This window comes from Somniosus microcephalus, chromosome 8 (assembly GCF_052327205.1).
Source record: "Somniosus microcephalus isolate GS21.2 chromosome 8, FLI_Smic_1.0, whole genome shotgun sequence".
NCBI lineage: Eukaryota > Metazoa > Chordata > Chondrichthyes > Squaliformes > Somniosidae > Somniosus > Somniosus microcephalus.
In genome coordinates, this window is record NC_140994.1 from 227,348,903 (window position 1) to 227,361,099 (window position 12,197).

The 12,197-nt window shown below is 43.0% G+C and overlaps 1 long non-coding RNA gene across 1 annotated transcript; it reads left to right on the plus strand.

The window, feature by feature from the left end:
* The first annotated feature begins 318 nt into the window (after nt 1–318).
* Nucleotides 319–3,325, plus strand: LOC147114138 (uncharacterized). Its single transcript, XR_015079157.1, has 3 exons — nt 319–427; nt 1,199–1,407; nt 2,792–3,325. It is a non-coding gene; the product is annotated as an uncharacterized LOC147114138 (long non-coding RNA).
* The last annotated feature ends 8,872 nt before the right edge of the window (nt 3,326–12,197 follow it).

A 12,197-nucleotide genomic window follows, 5' to 3' on the forward strand; every position in this document is an offset into this window, starting at 1 on the left:
AATTTAAATTTTTGAAAAAAATTATTTTTTATTCTAACGGGGCTAAAAATAAACTTACCTTGCTTTAAAGTATTTAAAAATAATAAACCTGTGGAAAAAATGTTTTAATTTTAATTAATTGACCACTTACCTTGTAAAAAGCAGACCTTATGACTGCTTTTTAAATGTGTAAATCCTGCAAGCTTAACGTCGCGTGAAAACCTGCAAAAAAAAAACTAAGTTCAAAGCGCACGCGCAGCCTCCCCTGCGCGCGCATTCGACCTCTGAACCACTTTGTTCAGAGGATCGGAAGTGCCGGTTTCCCGCGCATGCGCAATGCATGCAGGAAACCGACACTTCCATTTGGCCTACGGGTGAGTACCCCGTGCGTACTCACCCGTGGAGACCCGAATTTCTGGGCCATTATTTTTAAATACTTTAAAGAAAGGTAAGTTTATTTTTAGCCCCGTTAGAAAATGTAATTAATTTTTTCAAAAATTTAAATTATTGTTTAAAATAGTTATTTCATGTAATTTATAGTTTATTTTAAAAATGTGATGTTTTTTAAAAAATGTATTTGAGGTTTTAGTGATGTTTTGGGGCTTATATTATTTATAGGGTTGATAGCCCTTCCTGTCAAACTTATGAATGAAGCATTCCCTGCTACCATTGGCTCTCCATGGCCCACATGATCCCAGGGGACGCATCAAATTAACTGCACCCCTGGGAAGTGCAAGCACTGCATGCCGGCAGTTGGAGGAGGCCCAGGATCGCAATTCCACAGGGGCTCACAGCTCAACGGCCGGCGCGCAAGGTAAGTGCAAGTCGGAGGCTTGCACCTGCGGGAAGCCCCCGACCCGAATTTCTGGGCCATTATATCTGGCCTGTGAGTGCTTCATACTGATCCAGGATGCCAAAAATAGAAAACTGTTTCATTCTTCAACAATGGTATGCTTCATTTTGATTAGCATGACTGGAAATATTATAGAAAAAAAGTGAATTTTAAGGCAGTTGTAACACAGCTGGAATTTAGATGTCATCTGTAGATGTATAAACTTTGTCAATCTGTACAAATGGCAATATGTGAAATATTGCACCATTTATATCCAGGCAGCAGTCTGGCCACAAGCATGTTGTATCTGGAGAACAGAAAGATTATTTCAAAAGGGTTATTAAGTTCCATTGAAGGACTAAAATTACTTGTAATTTCAATTCACAGCAATTCTGCAATGACAACATGGCATGAAGGGAATTCATTTACACTGGAGCTCTGATAAATTGGACATAAGATAAAATGAATGGGAAAAGGCCATTCACCTCATCAAGCCCACAACAGATCAAATATAAATTACCCTATCATGGGCTCTACACCACTTCTTAAAATCTTTTGATGTAAGGCTCTGCTTAAGTACTCCCAGATGCCCAAAGGTAATAAAATAAAACTAAAATATTAAGTTCTGAAGTTAAACGTTGACTTGTACAGATTGCATACTTTGAAAGGAAGTCACTATCAGGGAAGTATGCCTATGTATTTAGTAAACTGTCGGTAGCAATCCAGTTTACATAATGTACGATAGCAAAATACTGCGGATGCTGGAAATCCGAAATAACAACAGAAATGCTGGAACAACTCAGCAGGCCAGGCAACATTGACTCTATTTCTCACTCCACGGATGTTGCCTGGCCTGCTGAGTTTTTCCAGCATTTTCTATTGTTATTTCCAGTTTACATAATCTTGCTCTTAACTTTAATCAATAGCAGAGTTGGCATATGATTTCATACTAAAGTTTCATTTCCCAATGTTATTTTACCTTTAAATGTTGTTGGTGACATTGTCATAGAATGGCACTGTTCCCTGCTCCCATTGATTATTGTTCTCCATGGATATTGCAATATCTCATTTTGTGATTGACTGCTGTTGGCACTGAAACATGCAAGTAGAAGATAAGAAGAGAAATACGTGAAATGTAACAGCAACAAAATAAATTTGATGTCAGAAAATGCTTGAATATTCTGAAATACAGCAGCCCTTCAATATAACAGTTTCTGGTTTATAACATTTCTCAGTATAAAAGTGATACACCACAACCCAAATGATAACCACCCTTTCCATAACACAGGTCTCTAGAACATCCACCACTGACAATACAGCGCCTTTTTGTAACACACCCATCTCTATAATGCACCTCTCCCTGTAATTCAATCCCTCCCCTGGAAATAAGGAGTAGTGAGAAATGGGGCGGAGAGAATGAGGCAAAAATAAATTAGATTTAAAAAGCAGATGAAAAAGGAAACATGATGTGAGCTTTATCATGTTCTTTCCCTTTTAATCCTTTGGTGATCTTGTTATTTTCTATAATGTGCTGAGAACAGTCTGTTGTTTACTGACTATGATTTTTTTGGGTGTTTCACAACTTCCGGGAAATGGGAATTAAGTATTCGAATGGCGATAAGCCTGGCCTTTACTTGATTTCCACCATTAGCCATCTCCAAATAAAATAGAAACATTTTGGTGACAAGCAAGTTGGTAGGTCAAATGTCCTAACTCCCTCAAATTATCTTCCTACTGCCAGAATGAGAGAATGGGTGGAGGGAAGAAAGGAGTTATAAATCTGGCACCAGTTCTACTCTTACCAAATATTGCAAGTTGAAAATCAGCAACTATTGGCCATAGTGCTGGATTCTGCCAGCAGTAAAATATAGCTTTTACCATTATCCCAGCAATTTGATTTTTCTTCCTGTATTGAATAAAGTGTATTTGTGTTGGTGTTTTTATCTCACAAACCTTCTTTCCTCTCTGTCTCTGTTGCAGGTTTGACTTTAGCTGTGGTACAGTTCTATAGGCACCAATTGTCCACTGGGACCTCCTTCTAGTGACCATTATTTATGAGCTTTCACAGCGAGACTGAACAGGCCATTTGGTTCTGAGGGGTGTTGCAGTCAAGCCCAATCCTGCCTTTACCAGGTGCCCAACATTTGTACTTCCAGCAGCGATAACAATCCGCCAATTCTCCCATCTAACTCCTACCACCTTCTCATATTAGCTAACCCATCACAGATCGGGGATCGAACCTGCAACCATCCTGGTTTTGTATGGATTGGCTATTCATTGGATAAACAAACCGTGACCCATCACCAAAACCCAACAATGAGGGATGGATCGTAAACATCTTGCATGTTATTTTTCTTGTGATGGTTGGTCATGAGCTCAGCACTGACTGTTTCAGTAGAAAAGTTGCTCAATTGCCTTTATAAAAAGAGTGTAAATAATGTTACGTGCTGCCATTATGTTGGCTGATTTTTTTAATGTACTACTGAAGCTTTATTAAACCTGACAGTCTATTAACATAAATGGTTGAAGTTGCAGGCATGCTGATGTCTCCTGCGTTTAATGACTGTATCTGCTAATGTCAATTAGCTCTTGCACGCTGTCTGCAAAGAACCACCACAGCAGCTCATCCCAATGATGTTATCAGCACATAGGGGAAAATTTTCAATTCATGGCCAGGGCATAAAACGAGCATTGTGGATCGGCCGTCTGTTATAGAAACCATTCAATTATCATTTCCATTGATTTATGCTCAGGCAGTTAGTTTAAAATCTAGCCGTTAGTCTTTAAGCAAGCACATGACAAGAACTTTCATTTGCATAACACGTTTAACGTAGAAATACACCCTATCGTGCGTCATAGAGACATAATCAGACAAAAGTGGACACTGAGCCTGTTAAGTCTGTGTGTTATAGTGAGAATTACTACACAGACCACAAGAGTAAATTCAACAGGTCTTTACTGGTTGGAGGTCGGACTATACTGAATACAATATTATTACACTGTGCTTATATACCGGTGTGGTCACCACCGGTATTACGTATACAGCAGCCAAAGAAAGTAGTACCTTTCTTAAGGTAGACCAGGCTTAAGTTCTCTTAAGGTGGAACAGGTTACATACACCACAATCCTCCCTTTTTAGCTTAACAGTCATATCCCCAAATAAACATAACATATATACATATATAACTTCAGGTATAACAGTTCAAAGGTTCAGTCTCTCAGGAGGCTTTCTGATTCGGCTTGGATAACGCCTTTCAGTGGTCTCTGATTCTTGTTGTTGAGGTGCCTCCTCTAGTTGGTTGCCAATGTATTGGGTGTCATCATCATCAAATACATTCTCGGCCGAGGTAGATGCTTCAGGTTCATGAACGTCTTCCACAGCTGTCTCTGTCACAACCATGGGTTCGACCCTTGCTCTCGACTCTACCAGTTGATCCGCATGACGCCTTATCACATTATGACCAATATCTACGGTGTACATCAGAGGTCCTTGTCTGGCCCGGATTGTTCCAGACTGCCATTTGTCGTTTCCATAGCCCCTTGCCATCACTGGTTGTCCTACGTCGAAAGTTCGAGTGGTCTTGCTGTTAATATGCCGAAACTGTTTGTTTTCCACTTCCCTCCGCACATTTGGTTTTAACAAGTCCAACTTGGACCGCAACCTCCTGTTATAAAACATCATAGCAGGACTTTGGTTAGTCACGGCATGATCGGCGTTTCTATATGACATCAGGAACTTATCGACCTTGTGTTGCAGCGGAATCTGATCATCATTCATGGCCTTAATAGCCTTTTTGAATGTCTGGACAAATCTTTCAGCCAACCCGTTTGTCGCCGGATGATATGGGGCAGAGGTATAATGTTTAACTCCATTCTTCTTTAAGAATTGTTGGAATTCTTCCGATACAAACTGTGGTCCGTTGTCCGAACAGATCTGTTCTGGCAATCCGTTCCTTGCGAATATTGTTCTTAACACCGCAATTGTCTTTTCTGAAGTAGTGGTATTCATCTTGATGACTTCTGGCCATTTGGAATGTGCGTCCACCGCGATTAGGAACATGGAGTCCATGAATGGACCAGCAAAGTCAATGTGTACGTGTTGCCATGGGGCTGAAGGCCATTCCCATGGGTGTAGCGGTGCTATCGGAGGTGAATTTTGCACTTTTTGACACCCAGCGCAGCTTTTCGTTAACTCCTCAATCTGTTGGTCAATACCCGGCCACCATACGTAAGCCCTAGCAAGACTTTTCATTTTAACTCCCCCCAGATGACCTTCATGTAGTTCTTTTAAAACTCTTTCCCTTAACTTGGGAGGTATAATCACTCTTGTCCCGTACATCAAAGTACCATGGCAGACGGACAGCTGGTCTCGCCTTGCCGAGAATGCCGGTAACAGAGGATCACCCCGTGTTGGCCATCCTTTCACTGTTACCTCGTAGACTCTGGACAGCGTCGGGTCGTTCCTGGTTTCTCTTTCAATACTTGCGTTGGTGACAGGTAAACACTCGATAATGGTCGAATGAAATAACTCAACAGGGTCAACTTCCGTCGTGTCTTCATCTTCAGGTAGTGGCAGGCGCGACAGGCCATCAGCATTGCCATGCTGTTTCGTACCTTTGAATTCTATCTGATATTGATGTGCCCCTAAGAAAAGAGACCATCTCTGGAGACGCTGTGCTGTCATCACCGAAACACCCTTCTTAGGGTTAAAAATGGACACCAACGGTTGATGGTCCGTCAGAAGTGTGAATTTTTGGCCCTGTAGGTAATGATTAAACTTCTTCACTCCCCATACAAGGCTAAGGGCCTCCCTATCGATCTGCGCATAGTTGCGCTCAGTGGAGGTCAATGATCTGGATGCAAACGCGACTGGCCTTTCCGTGCCATTTGGCAATTTATGTGAGAGTACTGCCCCAATACCATATGGAGAAGCATCACAAGCCAACCGAATAGGCAGTGTCGGGCTGAAGTGAGCCAACACTTCCTCTGAGGTGATCAATTCTTTGCTTTTGCGAAATGCCTTCTTACAGTTTTCGCCCCAGTCCCATGGTACACCTTTCTGTAAAAGAGCGTTCAACGGATGCAGCACCGTGGATAGATTTGGCAGAAATTTATGGTAGTAGTTAATTAATCCTAGAAACGACCTCAACTGAGAGACATTCTCCGGAGCGGGAGCCTTTACAACTGCCGCTATCTTGTCAGGAGACTTATGAAGCCCCTCCCGGTCAATGACATGACCACAGTACGAGATCCGCTTCTGGAAGAACTCACATTTCTGCCGATTTACCCTAAGTCCATACTCTTTCAGTCTGTTGAGCACCAGTTCCAAGTTAGCGAGATGCTGTTCATCACCATCACCTGTGATCAGAATGTCATCCAGGTAACATTGTGTGCCTGGAATTCCCTGTAATACCTGCTCCATGGCCCTCTGCCAAATTGCTGGAGCCGATGCCACACCAAAAACCAGCCTATTGTACCGGTACAAACCTCGATGCGTGTTGATCGTGAGGTATTGGCGTGACTCTTCTTCAACCTCCATCTGCAAGTACGCCTGCGCCAGGTCTATCTTGGTGAAGTGTTTCCCGCCAGACAGTGAAGCGAAAATATCCTCAATCCGCGGAAGCGGATACTGCACCGTGTGAAGCACCGGATTAATGGTGATCTTGAAATCTCCACAGATGCGAACCTTCCCTGGATCTCCTGGCTTATTGTTCGCAGGACGTTTCATAACGGGAACAATGGGCATAGCCCACTCACTCCAATCTACTTTAGACAGTACCCCTGAACGTTCTAGTGCTTCCAGCTCCGCTTCAACCGCAGGTCGTATTGCATAGGGTACTGGTCTGGCTTTAAAAAATTTTGGTTGTGCATGTTCATCAATCTTGATGTTTGCCGTAATTCCTCTCAGTGTTCCCAGTCCCGGCTGGAACACCTCTTTAGCCTCATCCAATATTCTGGACAATCGTTTAGGTTTGACAGCTGTTTCCCCGGAATCTACCGTTAGTGCTTTCAAGGAGTGCCAGTCCATATTCATTTTCCTAATCCACTCCCGTCCTAGTAGTGGTGGACCTCCTTCAGGTAGCACATATAAGTCCATTACTTGGCTTTCTTCGCCCTTGTGGACCACTTCTACCTCTATTTTTCCGATGGGGTACACTCTTTGCCCCGTGTACGTTTTCATTATAATCTCCGTATCCTGTAAGGGAATATGTTGGAATAACCTTCTGTAATCTTTCTTATTCATGACCGTCAATGCCGATCCAGTGTCCAATTCCATTTTTACTTGGACTCCTGCTATCTTAAGAGTGACCCAAATTGTCTGGAGGTCTGTATCCTTACCAACATTGTGTATTCTTAAGCTATCCAGTTCATTACTGCTAGCGTCTGAATCTGACTTCTGTTCAGTCAAACTGTTCTTTGTCACCTTGTGTACCTTTGCATATTTTCCTTGCGGTGACTTTTTATTGCTGGTCTTCTTTCCTGACCGGCATACTTTAGCTATGTGGCCAAACCTGCCACACGTTCTGCATTCTTGGTTTTTAAACCAACACTGGTTCTGATCGTGCGTTGTCTTTCCACAACGATAACATTTGACAGAACTCAAACCCAATTTGTTTGTACCGAGTTCCGGTGGCCGTAGCTGCATTACTGCCGTGCCTCTCGCTGCAGCCTCGTGTGCTGCTGCCATAGTGACCGCCTTCTCGAGAGACAGCTCATTCTCCTCGAGCAGTCGCCTTTGTGTATCCTGTTTAAATAAACCACACACAAATCTATCTCGAAGTGCCTCTGTCAGTCCCGTTCCAAACTGACAATATTTTGCTGGCTTACGTAATTCCATCAAATATTCAGCATTGCTTTCATTTTGCTGCTGTCTTCTATCGTAAAATTTAAATCGTTCCGCTAGCATCAGCGGCGTGGGGCTAAGATGATTTTTTAGGACAGTAACAATCTGTTCGAACGTCTTATCCGCCGGTTCATCTGGTGATAACAGGTGTTTCAATTGCCCGTATGTCTTCGCACCCATTAAGTTTAGTAATGTTAGTGCTTTATCTGTCTCAGGAATTTTATTTGCCTTACAATAGTTTTGTATGCGTTCTACATACATAGCCCAGTCTTCTATATCACTGTCGAAGGCATTAATGTTCCCATGTTTAGGCATCGTAGCAATTTATCATATTTTTAATGTTATCTAAGATGGCGGCTTCCCGCTCTTGCCGTCGTCCTCCGCCCACAAAATGGCGGTTTTCCCGCGCTTGGCGGTCTTCACCCGTCCCCCGACGCTGTCTCCGCTTCACCGCGGCTCTCGCGCCTTCAGTTTCCCCAGACGCTGCGCCTTTAGCCCGAATGCGGCCCTTATCTCCGGTCGCGATCGATGTCCCGCGCTGCGCCTCTCGCTCGAAAGCGGCCCGGCCCTTATCTCTGGTCGCGATCGACCTCACCGCCCTTATTCCTCCGTCTTCCCAGCCCCGTCTGTACAGCCAACGCGGTTGACTTTCTGTCGCGTCGCTGCCCGGCTTACCCACCACGAGGTAGTAGAAGAAGCTGACAGTCGCTGATGGAGGCTTCGAGGTCAGGATGTCTTCTGCACTCCGGTTGCTCGATGCCTGCCGCTCGACGTGTCTTCCCGTAGGTGATGAGGGTGGAAACCTCTCTTCAACGTCCTGTCTGTGGACGAAGTCGCCGTGGAAATTACTGCAGCAGGGTAAGAATCGGACTCGTCGCCACTGTTAAGTCTGTGTGTTATAGTGAGAATTACTACACAGACCACAAGAGTAAATTCAACAGGTCTTTACTGGTTGGAGGTCGGACTATACTGAATACAATATTATTACACTGTGCTTATATACCGGTGTGGTCACCACCGGTATTACGTATACAGCAGCCAAAGAAAGTAGTACCTTTCTTAAGGTGGACCAGGCTTAAGTTCTCTTAAGGTGGAACAGGTTACATACACCACAGAGCCAAGATATTAAGAGGGGTGACTAAAAGTTGTAAGGGAATATCTTAAAAGAGGGGGAAGTGGAGAGATGGAAGGGTTTAGGCAGGGAATTATTAAGTGTGGCCCCTAAATGGATGAAGACATGGCCACTAATGGTGGGGCGAACAGAGGGGAGATGCAAAAGAGGCCAGGGTTGGAGCCAGAGGCCATGAGTGAATGGACATTCTGGAAGGAAGTGTGGAGAGGGACAGTTTTTTAAAAATTTGTTTATGTGATGTGGGCGTTGCTGGCAAGGCCAGCATTTATTGCCCATCCCTAATTGCCCTTGTGAAGGTGGTGGTGAGCCGCCGCCTTGAACCGCTGCAGTCCTTGTGGTGAAGGTACTCCCACAGTGCTGTTAGGGAGGGAGTTCCAGGATTTTGACCCAGCGACGATGAAGGATTGGTGATATGCTTCTAAGTCAGGATGGTGTGTGACTTGGAGGGGAACTTGGAGGTGATGGTGTTCCCATGCGCCTGCTGCCCTTGTCCTTCTAGGTGGTAGAGGTCACGGGTTTGGGAGCTGCTGCCGAGATGCTGCAGTGCACCTTGTAGATGGTACACACTGCAGCCATGGTACGCCGGTGGTGGAGGGAGTGAATGTTTAAGGTGGTGGATGGGGTGCCAATCAAACGGGCTGGTTTGTCCTGAATGGTGTCGAGCTTCTTGAGTGTTGTTGAATGAAACCCAAGGACCAAGAACAGTAAATTCCAACGAATCGGGAGGGTGAAAGGTAGCTCCACGGGATCGGTGCAGATGAGGGAGCTGGTCTGAAGTACTGCTGGAAGGAGGTGAAGAACACACAAGATTGGGAGCAGCAATAGGAGTTCAACCAGCGAAGCACAATGGAGGAGTTCCCAAGGATGAGAGGAGTCAGCGGCCATGAGAAGCACGCAGCAAAGTAGAGATCATTAAGCAACAAGGGAACAGAATTGAGAGCAGGATGGGAACCAGCAGGAACAGATCATAACTAGCTCAGCATAGAGTGAAACATTTCCAGCAGAGGAGCAGAAAACTGAGCCCACTGAAGCAAAGCAGACACTGCAATAGAGGCAGTCTAGCAGCGTACATAGTTGCGGGTTTAAAAAAAAAATGACATTAAGTTAATAATAATCACAATTATTTATGATTGTTTGATTTTTAATAGGGGTCCTGTTGGGATTTGCCTTCTAATATAGTCAGGATGGCAGTCTTCTACAAAATCATGGCCTAATCTTCGGTGCATGAGGTCCAGCACTTGAGCACAGTCAGGAAGACAGGAGCTGCTACAGCAGAACTTCACCGTTTTTTTATTTATCCAAAAAGTCTGTACAAAATACTAGTGCCAAAGTCTCACACGCTGCTTTTCCTCCCTATGAAACCCCCTCCCAAACAATGTCATTGTCTGGGTAGCTGTCTGTTCTGTTCAGAAGATCAAATGGCTAGTTAACTACTAGTTGCTGAATTAGTCATTTTGAGGCATCCACTGCGACATCCTTTGGCACAACAGCACTAATTCTCCAAGCTTCCTGCACTCTCAGCAGTCAGCAGGGTAATTTTTATGAGACATCCGTCTTTGTTAACAGTTGCCTCTGGCTGCACCCTTTTGTTATACCACCTAATATACAAAACAAAATCAAAAACTGCAGCATAGAGAGGAGATTGGTTCCTAGATATCATTAGCAAGCAGTGTATCCATGTGATACATCTACAGATGTTTTATTTCCAAAGATAATAGATGTAGAATATCACATTTTTAAATATAGCCTTATTATGCAACATTTTGGAAATTAATATTTTAATGTAGTCAAGCATGTGAAGCTTCATTTACTCTGCCATTTCAGCCCACTTTAATCAATAAAGTGCCTGCATTGAATTTATGATTAGTAACATTATCCTCACCACAGTGAAGAGGAAATCCTAGTAAAACATTTGATAGTGCAGTATTCGTGCAATCTTCGCTGGTGTCTACAGACAGAGTTACAGCTGTCATGGAGTGTCAAACGTCATACACATCAGTACTTTAAATATTCTCCTTACTGCTTGAAATAATGTTAGTAGAGTCTTGCACACATTAGAATATAAGAATGGAGGCAAAAGATAATTGAATTGAACCAGCACCAAGCCTATACCCATGCACATCATTCTGCACCAGTACCAAGCTGGTGTTCTCCTCTAATGAAGACATTTTCTATTTCTTAACAGATTCAACAGGTTATGCACACTACTTAGTGGAATTTTATTGCATTAATTAATTGGTGGTAATTGGGTAAGAAGACATTGAGGTTTAAGTCACATCTAGCTCGTGCTTTCTTAAACTCATGCTCGTAACTCCTGGTACTTTGTTCTGGTGGTTCAGATGTACAGTAAAGGCCCACGGCACTATGCAAAGAACAGCAGGGAATTCTCACAGTGTCCTGGTCAGCACTCCTTCTTCAACTACCACTACCAAAAACCGATTAAATGATTATTCATCTCATTTTTATTCATGGGATCTTGTGAACAAATTGGCTGCATTCATTCTGTATGAAGCACTATGGGACATTTCTTAGTGTCACTACATCCTTTTAAGCTTTTTTTTCCTTTCCTTTCTTTGCTGTTAGTTCCTCATGAAGACCTTTCTGGTTCTACCTCATCAATTCCATTCTTAATTTTAAACACTTATGTCATATTCCCTCAATTTTTTTTACTGATGAACAGAAGTCAAATGCTTTAAGCCTCCTCATATTGATGATTTAATTACCAGTACTATCCAATCACTTCACTCTGAACCTTTTTATCCTTTAAAAAAAATGTATTTGTGTTTTGGTATTTTTTATTTATTCTTGGGAATGGGGGTTGCTAGCAAGGCTAGCATTTATTGCCCATCTCTAGCTGCCCTTGAGAAGGTGGTGATGAGCCTCCTTCTTGAACTGCTGCAGTCCGTGTGGTGTAGGTACTCCCACAGTGCTATTAGGGAGGGAGATCCAGGATTTTGACCCAGCAACAATGAAGGAATGGCGATATATTTCCAAGTCAGGGTAATGCATGACTTGGAGTGAAACTTGGAGGTGATGATGTTCCTTTCCGCAACCCCATTTTACCCAAGAATAACACATGTACAATACTAGCAATGGAGTATTAAGTACAATTGTTATTAAGGGCTTTAGTTATCAAATTACAGCAGCACATCTGATAATAAATGGCTGTCAATGTAAGTAAATTGGAACATTGGAACTGATTTAACTAAATATTTGAAGAACTCAAGATTCAATTACTGCTTTATACTTTCTGTCACGTTTTAGTAACAATTTAATATGTGTATAGTTAGGCCTTCTGATTTTAGGTTTCAATTCACTGATTGTCCCCTAAAAGATGAATTCCAAAATTCAGGTTAAACTGGAAAAAAACTCAGATAGAAATGTTGTCTTCAAGCAAAAAACACAAGATT